Source organism: Oryctolagus cuniculus, chromosome 1 (assembly GCF_051225735.1).
Source record: "Oryctolagus cuniculus isolate XC-2025 breed Fujian yellow rabbit chromosome 1, ASM5122573v1, whole genome shotgun sequence".
In the NCBI taxonomy this organism is placed as follows: Eukaryota; Metazoa; Chordata; class Mammalia; order Lagomorpha; family Leporidae; genus Oryctolagus; species Oryctolagus cuniculus.
In genome coordinates this window covers 149,267,549-149,289,823 of record NC_142867.1, presented here as the reverse complement: position 1 = coordinate 149,289,823, position 22,275 = coordinate 149,267,549, and the positions used below count along the sequence as shown (strand labels likewise).

The window sequence follows — 22,275 nt, the reverse complement described above, 5'->3', positions numbered from 1 at the left end:
GTTTAATATTGTGTTGAGTAACAGACATAAAGATGTTGACATGTATTTTTAGACGTCAATTTATCTCAAAAGTTCTCAAAAATAAGATATTTTTTCTTAAGCAGAAAAAACATTTTTCAATGCAGAATTATGTTGTATTATATTGAAGTTATGAACCTAGATTGTCAACTTTTTTGCAAATTTATGAAGCATTACAGACTATTTTCTTTGAAAGTGGAGAGATTTTTGTTTTGTATTCTGCAGAGTTTCCTAAACCAAATAAATGAGATTTTTTGGCTCTATACCGAGACTAACAGATCACTACTGTTATAGACAGAACTGCTGCTGAGCTTTGAAATTCAAATCCCTTTAGGCCCATCCAGCTCTCTCCACTTCTCTTACCTGTCATTTCTACCAAATCTGGCCAACTCACTACAAATAAAAACTCCAACAGAGGCAACTGGAGTGATCAAAATAAAAGGTTATAATATCATTGAGTATGCATTGCTCTCAAGATGCCTTTAGAGCTTGTGAAAAAGTTTCGGCTTCCCTCTGTTGTTTGCTGAAAATGTCAAGAGAGGGAGGAAGGAGCAGCGCTTGCTTGTTTTAGTACTAGTCATTGTAGAGACTCAAGCACAAGTGACTGTGTCCTTTTAGCTGGAGTGGTGCATGAACCCTAAAAATCTATGCTGTTTTATCCTTTGAAATGATGTGGAATTTTAATTCTGAATAAAAGAGATCCCTATTCTTCAGGCAGCACTAATGGATCAAGAGACTCAGACATTTCAATATTTGACTCTTTCTGATCTCAGAGCCTTAAGGAAATATTGAAATATAACATAGAATAAATACATGCTCCCCAGACTACACCACAGAAAAAGATGGAGTCTTTCCTAGCATGTTCAATTCAAGGCTTTATGCAGTACAAATTTAGATTTTCTTCTAGTATTTGAATTGGCAAGAGTGTGGCTGAGTTTGATGGTGAACACTACAACAAATTGACTTACTCTGCATAAGAAAATTGGAAAAAAAATTTCAATTGAAGGGTGAGGCAAAATATATAAAAATCAAGGCTTCTTGCACAGAAAATTGTCAATTAACTCGAATGTTGAATTTCAAGTTAATTGTGTTTCTACCATGAAGTTACCCCCCTCCCATCATCTGTAAATACAAATCAAAGTTGTTACATAAATATAGGCATATGTGAGGTTTCCTTAGAAGAGAGAGGAATGAGAAATTAAGAAATATCCACAGGAGGTTCAATTCCAGTTGGGGATAATGTAAAAGCCATAAAATGAAAGTGAGAATTCAGCCAATGTGGTCCTAAAATGCATAATAATGGAGCCAGTGCGGTAGCACACTAGGTTAATCCTCCTTCTTGGCGCCATTATTCCATATGGGCGCCAGTTCTAGTCCTGGTTGCTCCTCTTCCAGTCCAGCTCCCTGCTGTGGCCCGGAAGTGCAGTGGAGGATGGCCCAAGTCCTTGGGCCCTGCACCCAAATGGGAGACCAGGAGGAAGCACCTGGTTCCTGGCTTTGGATATGTTTAGTTCCGGCCATTGCGGCCATTTGGGGGGTGAACCAATGGAAGGAAGACCTTTCTCTCTGTCTCTCTCTTTCACTGTCTGTAACTCTACCTATCAAATAAATAAATAAATAAATCTTTTAAAAAAGCATAATAATGTAAAATTAGCATTTCACATTTGTCTTCATCTTTCTGCATCTCCTAATCCTGGAGTTATCATAGCAATACTGGGTGGGACAGACTGGTGATGAACTTTAAATAGGGCATGAAATTGAAATTTTGCAAAATTCAAGAAGATCATCCAGGTTTCTAAGACCTCAAAACAACATTGCGTTGATGATGTTAGTTACAACCATGAGTTGGAAAGCTAGCCAGGATATGAAGCAATGCCCAGGGAATTCTGCCTCCAGGGGTACCATTCACAATTTGAATATGTTCCTGGGCTCCAATGGTGGGTTAAGCTGCCTCCTGCTATTCCAATATAGGCACCAGTAATTTTCCTGGCTGCTTCAGCTCCCTACTAGTGAACCAGGGAAGGCAGTGGAAGAAGGTCAAGAGCTTGGGGTCCTGCCACCCATGCAGGAGACCTGGAAAAATTTTCTGGCTTCTGTCTTTGGCCTGGCCCAGCTCTGGCTGTTTTGGTCATTTGGGGATTGAACCAAAGGATGAGAGAGTCTCTCTCTGCCTCTCCCTGTCTTTGTCTCTGTAACTCTGCCTTTCAAGCCAATAAATAAGTAAATTTTTAAAAAATATTACTGAACAGCTGTGAGTGTGCAAGGTACTGTATTAGGTACTATTGAGGGGTGACTGGGTCCAGATACATGACTCCAATGCAAGAAAAAAATTGAGGGCAAGATGTAGGTAAAAGTTAGCAGAGGAAAAAAATATGTTGTGCATATATTTATTTGCAAGCAAACGGAAGTAAACACTTGAGAGGGAGTGCCAGGATAGTCAAGAGTAAGTTTTCCTCAATGAGGTTCACAGCCATCCCTTTTTATGATCTGACAGAATAAGGGGTGATATCTTGTCTGGGATTTAGTTGAATATTCCAATGGTACAGAGTTTGGGGATGGGCTTTGAGTAACACCCATTTCCTTGCCCCAATTTAGAAATCTCGGAAGTGTCATGGCATCAGGTACATAATGGAAGTAGAAGTGTCAGCCATGATAACTTTATCATACCAACATAATTAGCTAGAGGTCATCATGGAGATGCTGCTGCAGCCACGTTGGTCATTTTTAGCTGGTACCAGTTCTGAGTGGTGACTTTGCAGAAACTGTGGTTCCCTGCTGTATCAAAAGAGGGGGAGGGCTTAGGTGGTACAGGGAGGTACTGCAGCACAGGTGGAGATACAAGGATGCTGGCCATCTCAGCTCCTCCTTGTCTACACCAATTCTAAAAGAGATTGAAAGAGCAAGAAGGTCAATCCTCCATCAGTCTTTATTACCTGATGATTTTGAATAGGAGCTTTAAACATTGATACCTTTTTAAAAATATTTGATGAAATTTGATGTATAATATGCATGTGAGTAGGAAATGCACATTTTCACAGACCTTATGTGTATCATCGAGTTAATTCAAATGTGTATGCTCAGCTAATTCACACACACTTCAAACACAGATTATATGTCACCCCAGAAAGTTCCCTTGTGCTTTTTCCCAGTAATCCTCACCCTACATCCCCAAAAATTGCTGCTTTGGTTTCTGTGGATACAACTTTCACAGACTGGCAGACATGGAGGAAGGAAGTAGCCTGAGCTAGTATGTAACATCTCAAGAAATACCAAGACTATTAGGAGTACAGAAAGCAGAAGCATGCTAGAGATGGTTGTAAAAGCCAGCTGGAGTCATTACAGAGAGGATCCTGAACCCTAGCCAGGAGGGAAGTGTGCCTAACAGTCAAAGGAAGACATAAACCATTTAAGCAAATAGTATTTTTGTAAAATTATCCTGGTCACATAGGAATTAACAGCGTTTTTACATTATTAAAGGGGACAAAAATGCACATTTGAATGTTATGTTAATAAACCTCTAACAATTATGGAATAGTATAAAATTGTTCTATAACCTAAGCTTAACATACTTATTTGTGCTGGGCCCAAATGTATTTTAATTTGGCTTTGGTCTAAATACATTTTATCTTTTTTACCGTACTCTGCTTATTTTTCATTGATGCCCATTGGAGAGGAAAGTTTCCATAATAAAAGATATTCCATATTATATATTATCTGTAAGTAAGTGTGTATACTGACAATTTTCCAAGAGCAGTACACTCCTGCCTAAAATACATACATGAATTTGCAGATACAGGAAAAATGTAATAGTGAAATTAAGCTTGGGTCCCTGAAAATTTCTTGAGCAGTCATTTCTACCCTTGGCAATCTTCTCAGATTTCCTGCAATGTGGAATAAACTACCTCATATGTTGGACCTGTTTAAGATTTTCTGTGGCTTGCAGTGAAATAAACTTCTAAGTAATATGTCATGGAACCAGTGCTCCTTCCTCTTAGAATTTTATACAAGAAGATTGGGACTGAAAATTGAGGACAAAAATCTGGGAATGCAATCAGTAAAATCACTGTGAAAAAATATTCCTTCTCCCTTCTTGTTAGGTATATTATATATAAAATATATCATGTAGTTTCCCCTAGGTAGCTGTTAAAGTTTCCTTGCTATATACCATTCCCTTTTTCTTAGACCCCTTAGTTACTTTCTGCTTCTATCATTAGTATCCCTTATAATACTGGCACACAGAATGTGCCTCACACCTGGAGAATTTGATACAAAGGGCCATTTCCTGAAAACCATGGATTCCTAAGCCTAAAATAATACTTGGACAACTCACATTTTTTCTACAGCATTTTAATTTTTTTAAATTTAATTTTCTGTCCAGCCATTCAGGATACTGTCCACTGAGAGTAGAGAAAATAATTATCATAACTCTTTTTCACATTCAAGGCACATCTTTGTCCCAACATCCATTACAATAGACCTTAAAATTCCTCTTACTATTCTTTAAACAAGGAAGACTCTAGGCAAACTGGAGTGCACAAACACACACAGAGACACATCCATACCCATCCCCTTAAACCAAAAACTATTTCAAATATCTTCTGTAGATTTGCACTATAATCTTGTATTACTATATTTGTAAGTTTATAAGACTTCTACTACCAGATAATTCAACTTGTATCCTGTAACCTTACTTCCTAAAAAAATGTTTAACTACTTTTAATATAAACAAAATACAAGCAAGTTTATGATCACTTAATCAAATAAATAAAATTGCTTTCAAATTTTTTTGAATTTATTTAAAAGAATTAAATTAACTTATTTAAATAAATTAAAATTTACTAAATTAACATTCAAAATAAAATTTCATTCAAATAAAGCTATAAAGGCTTTAAATGTATCAATTAGAAAAAGTAGGCATTATTATAGCACTGAATCTGTTCACTTAGAAACAGGTGCATTTTTGGTAATAGGTTGTATATATTCTCTTCCTGGCTTGCAGATAGCAGTGTTATTTTTGTATTGTCACATAGAAGAAAGAGGGAGGGATGGAGAGAAAGGAGGAGGGAGAGATAGCTATTATACTGCCACAATCCTATGGGATTAGGGACATACCCTTATGTCTTAGTTCACTTTGTTACTGCAACAGAATACCTGAGATGGGTAATTTACAAAGCAAAGAAGGTTTGTGAGGTGTTTGTTCTGTTCTGTTTTGGTTTTTTTATGGTTCACAGTTTTGGAGGATGGGTAACTCAAGAGCATGGTGCCAGCACCTTCTTACCTTCTGGTGAGGGACTCATGGCAGAAGGGCAAGCAAGTGCTTGTGGAAAAGACACAACACAGACATGCCCTGGCCTTATAATAATGAACCCACCCCCCTAATCCAGATCTAATCATCTCTTAAGGTCCCACCACTTCTCAACCATTATGTTACGTTGGAAGTAAAATTCCAGTATCAGTTTCAGAGGAGAAAACTATTTTCAAACCATAGCATGATCTCATTTAACCTTAATTACCTTCTGAAATCCTGTCTTCAGATAGCTACTTTTGAGACTAGAATGCCAATAGGTGGGATGCCAGCTTCCTGGCATAGTGGATTAAGCCCCTGTCGTCGTCGTCTTCTTCCTTTTTTTTCTTTTTTTTGTAAGGGAAAGATTTTATTGAGGGAAACCCCACTGACTGGAGAGAAGGGGCAAAGAAGGGAAAGAAGGAGAAGGAGAGCATAAGAGAGAGAGAGAGAGAGAGAGAGGTCAGGAGATTGAGAGAAAGAGAGAGAGAGAGACGCGTGTTTAGGAACAGGTCCTTTTAAAACTTTGCCTCGGGGCAGGCAGGGAAGTAGGAGCATCAAATCCCATTAGGATGAGGGTGGAGCTTGACACAGGTTGTTGGGCCATGTGACCACCTGGCGTCCAGCAATGGCGGGGTGGGGGGGTGGAGTTAGAGCCTAAGATGGTGTCAGGGTGTAGATCGCACCATAGGTAACACTGTGGCATTTTACTAACATTCCCCCCTTTTGTTTTTTATAAAGCAGGAGTTGTATGGGATTACATTAGTCCCAAAAATCCAGGAGGGGTAGAGGGACGATGATCTGTCTTTAGAGCTATTTCCTGCTGACATGGGGCGACAAGGTACTCTTCACTGACATGGAAGCCCCTGTCTTCTATGCACATTTCCCATATGGGCGCCAGTTCAAGTCCTGGCTGCTCTGCTTCCAATCCAGCTCCTTACTAATGGCCTGGGAAAGTAGCAGAGGATGGCCCAGTGCTTTGGCCTCTGCACCCACCTGGGAGACCCAGAAGAAGCTTCTGGCTCCTGGCTTCAACCTGGCTGACCCAATCCTGGCCTTTGGAGCCATCTGGGTAGTGAACCAGCAGATGAAAGCTCTCTCTCTCTCTCTCTCTCTCTGTGTGTGTATCTCCCTCTGTATAACTCTGATTTTCAAATAAATCTTAAAGAAAAAAAAAAAAGAATGTCAACATATGAATTTCAATGGAACACAGGAGTAGAGTTGCTAGGCAGTATGATGGTGCTATGTTTAAGAACCTAAAAGTCATTTCCAGAGTGACTTCACCATTTTAATTTTCCACCGACAGCACACAAGCAAGCAAGTTTTTCAGCGTCCTCACAATGGTTGGTATTGCTACTATTTTAAAAGTCAATCTGATAGATCCATCATGATATTATGTTTTAATGTGTATTTCCTTATGCGTAATGAAATCGCCTATCATTTCAGGTGCTTATTTGCCATCCATGTTCACTTTCAGGAAATGTCTCTTTGTGTCCTTTACCCATTTTCTGTCTTTGCTTTATCAACTGCTGCTGTGTAAGAGTTCTTTTTATATATATGTGTGTGTGTATATATATATGTATATACATATATATATATCCAATTCTTTTTTGGCTATGTACCTTATAAGTATTTTCTCCTAGGTTCTCACTTATCTTTCCTTCATTTTTCAAAGATTTATTTATTTATTTATTATTTGAAAAAGCAAAGCTTGGGGGTGGGAAGGGAGAGAGTGAGGGAAGGAGAAGTTGAGAGAGAGAAAGAGAGAGATCTTCCATCTGCTGGGTCATTCCCTAAATACTCTCACCAGCCAGGGCTGGGCCAGGTCAAAGACAGGAGCCAGGAGCTCCATCCAGGTTTCCCACATGGGTATAAGGGACCAAAGAAGTTGTGCCATCATCCAGTGCTTTCCCAGTCACATTACCAGGGAGATGGATTGGAAATGGAGCAGCAAGTACTTGAACTGGCACTCTAATTTGGGGTGTGGTCATTGCAAGCAGTGATTTAACCCTCTGTGCCACAATATCAGTCCCTCTTTCCTTTTTCTTAACAGACTTTTTCATGGGGTTAAAGTTCCTGATGTTGATGAAGTCCTATTTTCCAGTATTTTGCTTTTGTGTGTGGTGCTTTGGTTTCAAATCTAAGAACGTAATGCCTAATCTTATATCCCCAAAATATTCCTCTATGTCTTTCTAAAAGTTTGCAGTTCTTACATATGAAATTTAAATATGCCATGAATTATGTTAATTATTTTATAAGGTGTAAGATTTAGGTAAAGGCTCTTATGTTTTCCCTGGGCTATCTACTTGCTCCAATACCATTTTTTGAAGTGCTATCTTTCTTCCATTGCATTCCTTTTGTACTATCCACAACCCATCAGTAATATTTGTGTGCATTTATTTCTATGTTTTTTCTGTTTCACTGACTTATGTGTTTGTCCATCTGCCAATACCCACATTTCTGAGTACTGTAGCTGTTTGGTAACTTCCAACCAGGTAAACTTGTTCCTCTAGCTTGGTCTTTCTTTAGTCTTCCTTGTTACATTTCCTTTTGAGTTTCCAACTTAGAAACTCAATATCCACAGAATAACCTGGGATTTTGATGGGAATTGCATTGAGTCTATGAGTGAAGGTGGAACGACTTAACATTTTAACATTATCTTCTTATAGATGATTATGGGATACTTCTCCATTTACTTAGTTACTCTTCGATTTGTTTCATCAGCATTTTGTAGTTTTTCTCAAATAAATTCTGTTCATATTCTTTTAGATTTGTAAATTAATGAATGTTCTGATAAATTTACTTTTTAAATTTTTTTCAAATTTGCTTATTGGAAAAGTAGAGATACATAGAAAAAGCAAGAGGCAAAGAGACAGAAACACAGACACAGAAACAGAGCTCTCATCTACTAGATCACTACCCTAATGCCTACAATGGCAGAACTGGGCTCAGGGCTGATGCTGGAAGCCAAGAATTCAATCCAAGTCTTCCAGGTGGGTGGTAGGGATGCACCTGCAGGAGCCATCACCTGCTGTCTCCCAGGGTCTAGTAAGCAGAATTGGGAGACAGAAGCATGTAGTGAGACTCAGAATTCCAATGTGGGACCCAGGCATATTAATCAATGTCTTAAATGCTAGGCCAAACCCTTGTCCCTTTCCCCCTTCCTTCTTTTTTTTTTTTTTTCCTGTTTGTTTTCAATTTCAAGTTTCACTAGTTCATTACTAGCATATAGAAATACTTTTGTGAGTTTAAGTTGTATCCTGAATTTCTGCTACATTTTCTCATTAATTCTAAGAGATGTTTTTGATTTGTTTTTAAGATTCATTTTACTTATTTGAAAGGCAGATTTACAGAGAAAAAAAGAGGGAGACACACACTCTCACACACACACATCTTCCATACACACTCGTTCACCCCTCAAATAGCCACAACAGCTAAAATTGGGGCAGGCCAAAACCAACAGCCAGGAGTTTCATCAAAGTCTCCCATGTGAGTGCAGGAGACCAAGCATTTGGGCCATCTTCTGCTGCCTTCTCATGTGCATTAGCAGAGAGCAGCACAGGAAGTGGAACAATCCAGCTCAAACTGGTGCCCATGTGGGATGCTGGTGTTGCAAGCAGTGGCACAATCCACTGTACCGTGATGCCAGCCCTAATATTTTTTTAATTTTTCTTTCATAGTTTTTAGGAATTTTATACATAGACAGCCATTTCATTCATGAATAAGTGGCACTTGATCCTGGTGAAGAATTCTTTAAAAATTTTGCTGCATTGTATTTGTTAATGCCTGTTTGTTTGTTCATTTATTTATAACTCAGGCAATGGCAATACCTGCTATGCCACAACTCTGGTCCCCATCTTTTAATTATTTTGCGCCTATTTTGTCCTTGCTTTTCTAGGTTTCTGAGGTCGGAGTTTAGATAATTGACTCAAGGCTTATGCTCTTTTCTGATGTATGCATTTAGTGCTATAAATTACCCTCTCAGCACTGGTGTAGCTGGAGTTAACAGACTCTGTAAAGTTGCACTTTTATTTTCACCCATTCAAGATATTATTAACTTTCCTGAGACTTTTTGACCCACAGATTATTTGGAAATGTACTACTGAATTTCTAACTTATTGAATTTTTCTTGTTATCTATTATTGATTTCTAGTTTGACTCCATTATGGACAAATAATACATTCTGCATGATTTCACTTCTTCAAGATGTGATGAAGTTTTGCTTTAGTACCCAAGATATGGTTTATCTTGGTTAGCATTCCATGAGCATTTGAAATGAATGTATTTTCTGCTGTCAATATAGGAATACTATATACGTACTATATAAATTGGCTTACAGTGCTCCAGAGTTCTTTTATATTCTTGCTGCTCTCCTGTCTAGTTGTTCTATCAGTTTGGGGAAAAGGGTGTATCAGTCTCTTACTCTTTAGATATATCTGCTTTTCCTTCATTTCTTCTTTTTTTTATTTTTGAGATAAGTTTTAAATTACATAATAGTCAAAGATATAATGCTTCACTAAGTAAAATGAATAGATCAACAAATAAAAACTAAAGATCATAGCTCAGCAGGAAAATAGGTAAGGTCTATAAAGAACAATCAAGCGAAAAGATGTCAAAGTTCACTCCTATAAATTTTAAAAGTCATAAAATCATTAAACTTATTTTAATGTACATAATTCACAACAATTTGAGAAATATTTAAAAGTTTGATGAAACATTGTATTTGTAGCAAAATTTATGGACAGGCATTTCTTCTTTCATTTTGTTTTGTTAATTTAACTTTAGCTATCACATATAGGCAAGAGCACACATTATTTGTCCTTCTGTGTCCAGCTTAGTTCCCTCAACATGATGTCCTTCCATTCCAATCATATTTACGAAATTACAGAATTTCATTCTTTTATAGAGCTGAATTATGCACTGTTGGTGGGAATGTAAATTAGCACAGCTACTGGGGAAAACATTATTGTTTAAACAAACTGGAAATAGACTTTTCATATTATCCAGCAATCCCTCTACTGGCCATATAACCAAAAGACATGAACACATAGTATCTAACAGATACCTGCACCACAATGTTTACAGCAGCACTGTTCACCATAGCCAAATTGGAATTAATCAAGGTGTTCATCATCAGATGGATCAATAAAGAAAATGTCACACACACACACACACACACACACGCACATAATGGAATATTATTCAGCTATAAAAAAGAATAAAATGGAATTCTTCAGTCTACCCATTTTGCTTTATATATTTTGTTCCTTTGTTGTTTATTGCATATGTATTTACTATTGCTATGCATTTTTGGTAAATTAGCCCTTAAAGGAGTATTTAATGCTCCTATGTCCGGAATTTTTCTCTTCTTTAATGTCTATGACAAAGTTTTCTAGATCTTCCAGAACAAATCACCATGTGTTGCATGTTGCAAAACAATAACATTTATCCCTTCACTGTTTTAGAGGCCAGAGAAATCCAAGATTCAGGCGTCAGCAATGATGGCTCTACCTCAAAGCTTTGAGGGAGAATTAGCCCATGTTTCCCTCCTAGTTTCTGGAGGCTACTGGAAATCCTTGGCATTCCTTTTTATGTGATTCCATCCTTTTAATATTTTGCTCCTTCTTCACATCTTCTTTCTTTTATCTATGTCTTCTTGCGTTTCTTTAATGACCTCTACCAATGCAATTATGACCTCTATAATTCAGAATTATTCATCCTTCATATTCTTAACTATATCTTCAGAGACCTTCTACAGTTAGTCTCTAATCCATTTTGAGTTGACATTTGTTTGTGGTATAACATGCAGATTAGAGTTAATTTTTAAATATGAATATTAAAATTATTTTATACCATTTCTTAGTAAGACTATATTTCTCTCAAACTATTATTGTATTAGATCTTAAAATTAATATATGAATATTAGAATATAAGATAAACACACAAAATTTAATATTTTTTTTTTTACAGGCAGAGTGGACAGTGAGAGAGAGAGAGACAGAGAGAAAGGTCCTCCTTTGCCATTGGTTCACCCTCCAATGGCCGCCGCGGCTGGCGCGCTGCTGCTGGTGCACTGCGCCGATCCGAAGGCAGGAGCCAGGTGCCTCTCCTGGTCTCACATGCGGTACAGGGCCCAAGGACCTGGGCCATCCTCCACTGCACTTCCTGGCCACAGCAGAGAGCCGGCCTGGAAGAGGGGCAACCGGGACAGAATCCGGCACCCCAACCGGGACCAGAACCCAGTGTGCCGGCGCAGCAAGGCGGAGGATCAGCCTAGTGAGCTGCGGCGCTGGCAAAATTTAATAATATTTATATAAACCAGAAACAAATATTATTTTAAAATTAAAAATATAATTTTAATAGCATTAAACTTATGAAATACTTTAGGATGAATTTGAAAACATATGTGCATAGCTTTACACTGAAAACTTCAAAGCATTGCCTTGAGAAATAAAATTAGCACTAAATAAATGGAGATCTACAACCATGGTCTTGTATCAAATTAGGATATTAATTTTACCTAGCTTGACTTACATATTTTATAGAATCACAGACAAAATCCTAGCATTATTTTTGGAAGAAATTAAAACAATAATTTTAAAATGTATTAGGAAATGTAAAGGACCTAGAGTCAACAAAGTAAGTTTGAAAAAAAATTGTGAAGTGCTGACTTTAAAATGTATTGTAAAGCAATGGTTCTCAAGATAATGTTCCATTATTGTAAAAAAAAAAAAAGGAACAAAATAAAGAATCGAGAAATAACTCTTGATTTATTTATTTTGTATTGATTGATTGATTTTAGAAGGTATTTATTTGAACAGTAGGGTCAGGAGGGTGGGAGTGAGAGAGGGGGAGAGAAGACAAGAAGGAGGAAGGGAATATCATTATGTCTTAGAAGTGTGTCTACAAATCATATTATACCTGTTAAAAACTAATTAAAATTAAAATTTAAATAATCTTAAAGTAAAAAAAGAAGAAAGAGAGTGAGAAAAAGAGATCTTCTATTTGTAGGCTTTCTCCCCAAATGGCCAAAAAAGCCAGGACTATCCCAAGTGAAAGCCAGGAGCCAGGAACTCCATCCTGGTCCTCTACATGAGTGGAAGGGAGTTGGGCCACCTTCCACTGCTTTCCCAGGCACTGTAGCAGGGAACCAGATTGGCAGTGCAGCAGCCTGGACTGGAATCAGTACTCCAATATAGAATGTCCACATTGCAGACGGTGGCTTAATCCCCTATGCCACAATGTTGGCCCCAAAATATAACCTGTTCAACAAAGGTGCTAGAACATTGGGGTATTCATGTTTAAAAAAAATAAACTTCAATCCACACTTAATTCCATAAGCAAAAATCAACTAACATGAATTAAAAATGAAGTGTAAATGTAATTCTTAAGCTTTTAGAAAAAAACCTGTTTCCTTACTTGCATTAAGCAAAGATTTCTCAGATTCAAGTAAAAAATCCATATTATCAAAAAAGTAGTGTGGATGTTTGGCCTAGCAGTTTAGATGATAGTTAAGAAGCCTGCGGGGCTGACACCTGCAGTGCCGGCATACCATATGAATGCTGGTTCGAATCCCAGTTGCTCCACTTATGATCCAGCTCTCTGCTATGGCCTGGGAAAGCAGTAGAAGATGGTCCAAGTCCTTGGGCCCCTGCACCCGCGTGGGAAACCCGAAAGAAACTCCTGGTTCCTGGCTTCAGATTGGCACAGCTCTAGCCATTGTAGCCAACTAGGGAGTGAACAAGCAGATGGAAGACCTCTCTCTCCCTCTCCTTCTCTCTGTGTAACTCTGACTTTCAAATAAATAAATAAATGTTTAAAAAAAATAAAGGCACTGATCCTATTCATCAAGGCTCTGAATGAGGGAACACAAATACTCAGTCTGGAGCAGTGATCCTATCAGTTCCTGCCACTGGGGAGGGGGAGCACCAATGGATATAACGCTTCCAATATGCAAGCTGAGTAAGTCCTAGACTTCTGCTATACAACAGAGTGCTTATAGCTAACAAAACTACACACGTCAAAATGATTAAGAGAGTATATCTAATATTAAGTGACTTAGCACAACCAAATAAAAATAAAATATTTGGCAAGGGTGAAATTTTAGAGTATGTTTATAGGAGCATCCTTTGGGTACCTGTATTTTATCCATGTTTTTTGTCATAGTTTTCACTGAAATGTTGCTTTGTTTGTGTTCTTCTTATATTAATGTAATCAATTCCTCTACTATATATGTTCAAGAATGTCTCCCAATTGATACCATGCTTTTAAAATCTAAAAGAGAGGGCCAGCATTGTGCCATAGAGGGTAAATCTGCTTCCTATATGCAGCATCCCATATGGGTGCCGGTTTATGTCCAGGCTGCTTCACTTGCAATCCAGATCCCTGTTAATGGCCTGGGAAAAGCAGCATAACATGGCCCATGTGACTGGACCCCTACCACCCACATGGGAGACCCAGATGAAGCTCTGGCTGCTGGCTTCAGCCTGGCCTAGTGTTGGCCAATGCGGTCATCTGGGGAATGAACCAGCTGATGTAAGATCTCTCTCTCTCTCTCTCTCTCTCTCTCTGAAATCCTTTCCAATACATAAATAAAATAATTTTTAAAAATAAATAAAATGTGAAAAAGAAAATCTAGGGCTGTATCTTAGAAGGGATGTTCATAATTTTTTGAATTTTACCTCCAGGAAGACCACTCAGACTTGAAAGTGAATATATGAGAAAAGCAGCCTCTTTTTTCAGTCAGAGAGAGGGCAAAACTATTTTGAAACATGATCAAAGGCATGAGAAAGGCCTGTCCTTTATAAGAAAATACAATACCAGAGCCTTACCTGACCTGGAGGAAGCACCATTATCCACTCCAGCCTACACTACTTCTGTCTAGAGAGGTAGATTGCTAAGAAATGCTTCTAAAAGTCACAGCCCAGGGACGGGAGTTCACACACACACAAAAAAAACTAGATATAATCACAACACTTTAGAATGCTTTCCTCTCTGAGGCCTTACCACCACATCCACGGGGCTTCAGTATCGTGACATTGGATTAAAATCAAGACACCTGCAAGACACAGGCTTTATTTAAGGAATTCTTGGAAACACAAGCACAACAGGAGATGAAACAAAGGAGGAAACCAGAGGAATCTAAATCGTCTACCACATTTATCAACTGAAACAATAAATACAGTCTAATTCTTGCACAAATTAACATAAAACTTCACATGCACAGCCTTTGTTCTCCATCTTCCAGTACAACTTTCAAAGGCACACTAAAAGGGAAGAAAACCACAGTCTGAAAATACAAAACAGTATCGAAATCAGACACAGATAGAACACAGAGTTTGGAATTATCAGGCAAGGGAATTTTTTCAATTATGAACACGAGGAATATTAAAGACTCTAATAGACAACATGAAAGAACAAATGAGCAATATAGGCATAAAATTTAATCTCTAAGAAAGAATCAGGCAGATATGTAAGACAGCAAAAGCCCTGTAACAGCAGTGAAGAATGTCTGCTTCATCATACTGGGTGCAGCCAAGAAAAGATTCACTGACACTGAAGATTTATCATAGTAACTTTGCAAACTGAATTTCAAAGTGGAAAAGAACCTGTGGCAGGCATTTGTCCTAGCAATTAAGAAGCCTGAAAGGACTCTTTCGAGTAACATCAGAATGCCTAACTGTGAGCCCCGGCTCCGGCTCCTAACTCCAGCTTCCTGCTAATGCAGACCTGGGAGGCAGCAGTGATGGTGCAAGGGGGAGGATTTCTTGGGCTGACACCATGGTTCACTTGGTTAATCCTCCACCTGAGACAGCAGCATCCCACATGGGTGTCAGGTTCTAGTCCCGGTTGCCCCTCTTCCAGTCCAGCTCTCTGCTGTGGCCCCGGAGTGCAGTGGAGGATGGCCCAAGTGCTTGGGCCCTGCACCCCATGGGAGACCAGGAGGAAGCACCTGGCTCCTGGCTTTGGATTGGCGCAGCGCCGGCTGTAGCGGCCATCTGGGGAGTGAACCAATGGAAGGAAGACCTTTCTCTCTGTCTCTCTCTCTCTCTCACTGTCTATAACTCTACCTGTCAAATAATTTTTAAAAAGATTTAAAGGGGGGGGTGGATTTCTGCCGCCTTTGCAGGAGATCTGAACTGATTCCTGACTTCCAACGCTGATGGCAGCATTTGGGGTCTGAGCCTTGGACGGGAGCAGGAGCTCTCGCTCTCTCCTTCTGTTTCTCTACTTCTCAAATAAACAAACAAAATATTCTCAAGAACTGTGGGGCAATTACAAAAGGTATAACCTTTGCAAATTGAGAATAGGAGCAGAAGAAATAGTTGAAGTAATGCTGCCTAATAATTTTCGAAGATCAACAAATATATAAAAAGTCAAAGATCCAGGAAGCTCAGAAAACACTAAGAACAAATAATGAAACCATCTATGCGTAGGGATATCAATTCCAAATTGCAGAAAGCAAAACAAAAAGAGAGTATCTTGAAAAGAGCAAAAGGAAGGGGGGAATGGTTTATCTATAAGGAACAAGAAAAATCACATTTGTCTCCTTGTTAGAAATCATGAAAGCAAGAGCAAAGAGAAATATTTACAGTTGTGAAAGAAAAGCAATACCAATGTAAATCTAGAAATCTGTCTCCAGTGAAATTATTCTTCAACAGTGAAAAAAAAAAAAGATTTTCTCAAACAAAAGCTGAGGGATTTTATTATCACTAGACCTGTCCTACAAAAAAAAAAAAAAAACTCAAAAAGTTAGTGGAAAGTGGAATGAAGCAGTAAATTTACTTTAGTATAAAAACTTTTGAAATTTGTGCATATTTTTTCCTAATCAGACTTTTCTATAACCGTGTTGAAGACTCCTGGTATTAAAATCTCTGGGGAGGTTCTCAGGGCTTCTTCCTGCCTGGTGCTGGCACGTGGACTTTCCTTGAAGCATGCCCCCTAGATAGCGGTATTCACTCACGCCTCAGACGAAGATGTCGAGACCAGCTCCTGGCCCGAGGTCAGAGGACTCAGGGGCCTCTCGGGGTTTGTACAAGGGAGAAGAAGAACAAGAAACGACGGAACATATTGATGAAATACAGAGCAGAAATAGACTTAGTGAACAAGTCAGTGCAGGGATGTTGAAAGTAGAACAGAAATATAACAAACTCAGCCAACCATTTATTCAGAAGAGGTCAGAACTGATCAACAACAAAACAAATTTTGGGGGTAACAGCATTTGTCAAGCACCCACACGTACCTGCACTGCTTGGGGAGGAGGATGAAGAGGTGCTGCACTTTCTGACCAGAGTGGAAGGGACAGCATCCGCAGATGTGAAATCCAGTTGCAGAACAGATTTGTAATTTGATGGAAATCCTTAATTCAGAAATGAAGTTCTCTCTACAAAATTTCATCTGAATGAGAGTGATGATCCGTCTTCAAAACCCACTGAAACCAAATGGAAATCTTGAAAGGATTTGTTGAAACGTTCAAGTCAAATGCAGAACAAAGCCAGTAGGAAGAGGCAGCAGGAGGGGCCACTGAGTTCTGCCCCTGGTTTCCTGACCTTTCTGACGCAGGTGCAGATGGGTTAGGAGAGGCCATCAAGGATGAGATTTGGCCAAATCCATTACAGTGCTATTTGGTTTTGATATGGATAGTGAGGAACAGGAAGGGGAAGGAGAAGGAGGAGGAGGATTGGAAGACATTGATGGAGATAAGATGAAGGTGAGGAAGAGGAAGATGATGAAAGAGAAGGAGAGGAGAATGAAGGAGATGGTAACTAGTAGAAGACATCAATGGATTCCAGCTTTTTTAATTCTCTCCAGGCTCTGGGATCATGTTCTCATCTTCTTGTTCCCCCACTCCCCAGTGCTCAGTCTCCCTGTTTTGTTTTGTTTTTTGTTTGTTTGTTTTAGAGATTTATTTATTTATTTGCAAGGCAGTGCCACAGAGAGGCAGAGGCAGAGAGAGAGAGAGAGAGAGGAGAGAGAGAGAGAGGTCTTCCATCTGCTGGTTCATTCCCCAGATGGCCACAACAGCTAGAGCTGTGCCAATCCGAAGCCAGGAGCTTCTTCTGGGTCTCCCAGGTGGGTGCAAGGGCCCAAACACTTGGGCCATCTTCCACTAATTTCCCAGGTCAAAGTAGAGAACTGGATCAGAAATGGAGCAGCCGAGACTCAAACTAGCTCCCACATGGGACACCGGCACTGCAGGTGGCAGCTTTTCCCTCTATGCAGCAGCGCCAGCTCCAAGTCTCCCTGTTTTTGAGGCCTCTTTTCTCTATACCATGATTCTCACCTTACTGTGGGGAAAATACTTTAGGCAGAATACAATTTGAAAGAATCTCTTCTCTGTCTCTTCCAAATTCATTTTTCTCCTTTTTTGTCTCGTCAACATTGTAAGGAATCGACACCACCAAGCTCTGTGGGAAAAAAGAAAATCTTCTGCCCCCTTGGCTCTGCTGGGAGCTGGAGGGGGCCAGGGCCTGTGTAGCAGAGCTCAGAATTCTAGCTTTTCCCTCCTTTCTTTTTATATTGGACTCAGAGATGACAGTGTGCCTCTGTGTGAATATGGATAGTTAGCATTTACCAACAAGGATCTGCCTACTTTCTCATGGTTGAAAAAAAGAAAAAAAAAAAAACATAAAAAAGGATAGGTTTGAGGTGCTTGGGTGGGTTGAGTAAGTAGTTTGACAACATGGATTCTCCTCCTGCATGTCTGATTGTGATGCTTAATGGACATCCTTTCAGTTTAAGATGACACTTTTAAAAATAAAATTCTCTTTAATGATGACTGGAGCCCTGCCACTTAATGGGAAAATCTACAAACCAGAAGAACCTGTGGGACCTTATTTGGAATTAACGTTTTCATTGTAATTTTGTTCCTGTTTATTATTTTTTAAGAAAGATCATATTCAGTTTTAAACATTAGAACTGTATGGCTGGCGCCGCGGCTCACTAGGCTAATCCTCCGCCTGCGGCGCCGGCACACCGGGTTCTAGTCCCGGTCGGGGCGCCGGATTCTGTCCCAGTTGCCCCTCTTCCAGGCCAGCTCTCTGCTGTGGCCAGGGAGTGCAGTGGAGGATGGCCCAGGTACTTGGGCCCTGCACCCGCATGGGAAACCAGGAGAAGCACCTGGCTCTTGGCTTCGGATCAGCGCGGTGTGCCGGCCGCAGCGCGCCAGCCACAGCAGCCATTGGGGGTGAACCAACGGAAAAGGAAGACCTTTCTCTCTGTCTTTCTCTCTCTCACTGTCCACTCTGCCTGTCAAAAAAAAAAAAAAAAAAGAAAAAGAAAATTAGAACTGTACAAGTTGCTTTGCTACAACAAAACTGTGAACACAAAGAATCTGATGCATTTCTCCCAGAATAAACTTTATGATTTTTCAAGTTTGACTTGTGTAAGTAACATAATTGTCAAACTTTATCATATTAATTTCATAATTTTGATATGCAGTTTGCAGGATGACCTCAGGGCTATGTGAGTTGAGTAAAGGGATTTGAATCATTGTGTTAATGTCTCCTTACCTCGGAAACATAGACACAACTTGCCATTAGTTTCTTTTTTTAAAAAATTTATTTGACAGGTAGAGGTATAGACAGTGTGAGAGAGAGACAGAAAGAAAGGTCTTTCTTTCATTGGTTCACTCCCCAAATGGCCGCTATGGCCAGTGCTGCACCAAACTGAAGCCAGGAGCCAGGTGCCTCTCCCTGGTCTCCCATGCAGGTGCAGGGGCCCAAGCACTTGGGCCATCCTCTACTGCCTTCCCAGGCCATAGCAGAGAGCTGGACTGAAAGAGGAGTAACTGGGGCTAGAACTTGGTACCCATATGGGATGCCGGCGTTGCAGGCGGAGGATTAACCAAGTGAGCCATGGCGCCGGTCCTGCCATTAATTTCTTCAAATATTCACACCATTTGGATAGCAGATTGCTCAACTCAGTTTTGGGTGTGTCATCTCAAATAGGCAGTTTTTAAATGGGCATTAATTTACTTGAATATAATAGTGCCTGCTGCCACCATCAAACAGACTTGGTGCTCTAAAGCCAAGTTAGACATGAGACAGTTGTCACCTAATTATGCCCCCCGGACATAGGCTCTCAGAGTAAAATATTCCATATTGGTGCTTAGGTGGTTGTAGTGTCTGTGAGAAGCTCTCTCCAGTGTAACTTTGTCTGGGCAGAATAATGGACTCTTTTCTGCTCAATGCCCATTGTACAGACGCATTTTTCGAGAAGCTTCCTAATGCATAAGATTTTTAGTGTCGTAAAATAGCTAAAGTTAATGACACTTTTTCAGAAATTAGTTAATAGGCACCCTGGAAAAAGCCAATGTTTTTGATGTATAAATCCTTATACATAGATGTATTCCCTCGATAGGCAAAGTGTAACACATTTGTGCACAAGTCTCTGCTGAGTGACTGCATCACTGTATGCAAGTCAGGAATCATGCGCCAATAAAGGAACATCAAGATTTTTATGGATAGCTCAGTCCTCTTGCTTTATAGATAAGTTGTGTGCCTTTGGATTTAGACAGTCACATTTTCAGAGACTCAACAACTTCAAATTGTTGAGTACAAATTGCAGCAAGGGTATCTGTATAAAAGGTTTGAGTTGGTCAATATGAAATTCATGGACAAATTTTATTTGCAATGTAAATAAGTTTATAAAAAAATAAAATGCTTGGGGAGAAGAAAAGTAACATATATGCAAAACTTGGATCCACACAAAGCAAGGGAATGCATAACAGAAGAAATAATTGAAAATGAAATATAATCTATTTTCTTTCCTATTGTTTATGTAATAGCTGACTGTTCAAAGCAAAAACACAATAATGTACTGGGTGATTACAATATATGGATAAATGAAATAAATTATAACAATGCTATAAGGGTTGGTATAGGGGAACTGGAATGCTCAGTTATGAAGTGCCTATATTACACCCTCAAGAGAAACAATGTTATTTGCAAGTGGATTTAGATTTTTGTGGGAGACCTAGAAGAAGGTCCTGGCTCCAGGCTTCATATTGGCCCAGCTCTGGACATTTGGGGAGTGAACCAGCTGATGGAAGACCTCTCTCTCTGTCTCTGCCTCTCTTTAATCTGTCTTTAAAATAAATAAAATAAATCTTAAAAAATAAATAAAGTCAGAAAAGTCACAAAAAGAGGACAAACACAATCAAGTACAATGAACAGAAAAGTTACAGATATTAATGCAACCATATAAATAATCACTTTATGTTTTAATAGTCTCCACATATCATTTAAAAGATGAAGTCTATAGAAGTGGGTTAAAAATATCAGTATATGTTGTCTAGAAGAAACTCACTTGAAATACGAAGACAAATACAGATTAAAAGTAAAAAGATGAAAAAACATACCATATTAACACTAATCAAAAGAAAACTAAAATACCTATATTAATCTCAGACAAGGCAGAATTCAGTGCAGGAAGTGATCATGGGTAAAGAAGAGAGTTACAGAAATGATGAAGGGAACAATTCTCCAGGCACTAGCAAAGGTTAATATGCATGCACTTAATAACAGAGCAGCAAAATGCATGAGGTAAACATTGATAGAACTGCAAGGATGAATATAATAATCCACTGTGACAGTTGGAGACTTTTACACCCTTATATTTGTGAGTGACCAAATTAGCAGTTAGAAAATAAGTAAGCATAGAGATGACATGAACATGAAAAGCATCAATAAATTTATTCTTTTCAATATTTATAACATACTAAATATGAGAGCAGCAGAATACAAATTCTTCTCAGAATCACATGAAACATTCACCAGGTTAGATCTAAGCTATAAAACACACCTTAAGAAATGTAAAATAATAAAAAATCATACAAAGTATACTCTCAGACCACAACAGAATTGAACTAGAAATTGATAACATAAAGACATCAAGAAAAATCCCAAAATGTATAGCTATTATCAATAAATCATGGATCAAAGAGGAAACTACTCAAATCACTTAATTTAATTTAATTAATAGTAAATTCAAACATAATTTGCACTAAATGGACACGAAAATATAAATTATCGATATTTGTGAGATGCAGCAAAAGCAGTCCTTGCAGGGGAATTTATAGCACTGACTGCATGTATTACAGAAGAAATATCTAAAATCAATAGTCTACCACTTTAGGAAACTAGAAAAAAAAGAATAGTGTAAATCTAAGTAAGTAATGTAACAATAATAACAATAAAATTATGTAATCAATCAACAAAGTTGAAAACATAAAATCAAATAAAGCCAAAAGCTATTTGTTCAGATTGTTAAGTTCAATAGAATTGACAAAATTCTCTATCTAGGCAATTCAAGAACAAATGAAAGACCAAAATTATTAATATCACAAATGAAAGAATGGCCATCACTACAGATTAAATGGACATTAAAAAAGATTATAAAGGCATATTATGAACAACTCTTTTTCTACAAATTTTATAACTTAGATAAAATAGAATAAATCTTTCAGAAACACAAACTACAAAAACTTAATGAATGTACCTACAAAAACTTAATCTGAATGGACCTAAATCTATTAAATAAATTGAGTCAATTATTAATAATTTCTCATTAAAGAAAGCATAACCCAGACGATTTCACAGTTAATTATTTTAATTTAAGGAAAAATGATAACAATTTTTATCCTTCAACCAGAAAGTAGAAGTCAAGTTAACATTTCATTACCCATTCTATGAGACCAACATTATCATAACAAAAACACAGAGACATTATACACACAAGGGAACAAATTGACCAATATCTCTAATGAACATGGATGCAAAAGTTCTGGAGAAAATTTCAGCAAATCTAATTAAATGATGTATAAAATATAGCATTATTATGCACTATTATTGATTAAGATTTATCCCAAGCAAGCAACATTTGCAAGTCAATTAATATAAGTGTATTCCTTCACATCAAGTCCAAGGTTCAATGAGAAAACTCATAAGCTTATACCATTACATGCAGAAAGG

The 22,275-nt window shown here is 38.4% G+C and overlaps 1 pseudogene; it reads left to right on the top strand.

The window, feature by feature from the left end:
* Window positions 1-16,236: 16,236 nt before the first annotated feature.
* On the top strand, window positions 16,237-17,071 carry LOC100354399 (protein SET-like; annotated as a pseudogene).
* Window positions 17,072-22,275: the final 5,204 nt, after the last annotated feature.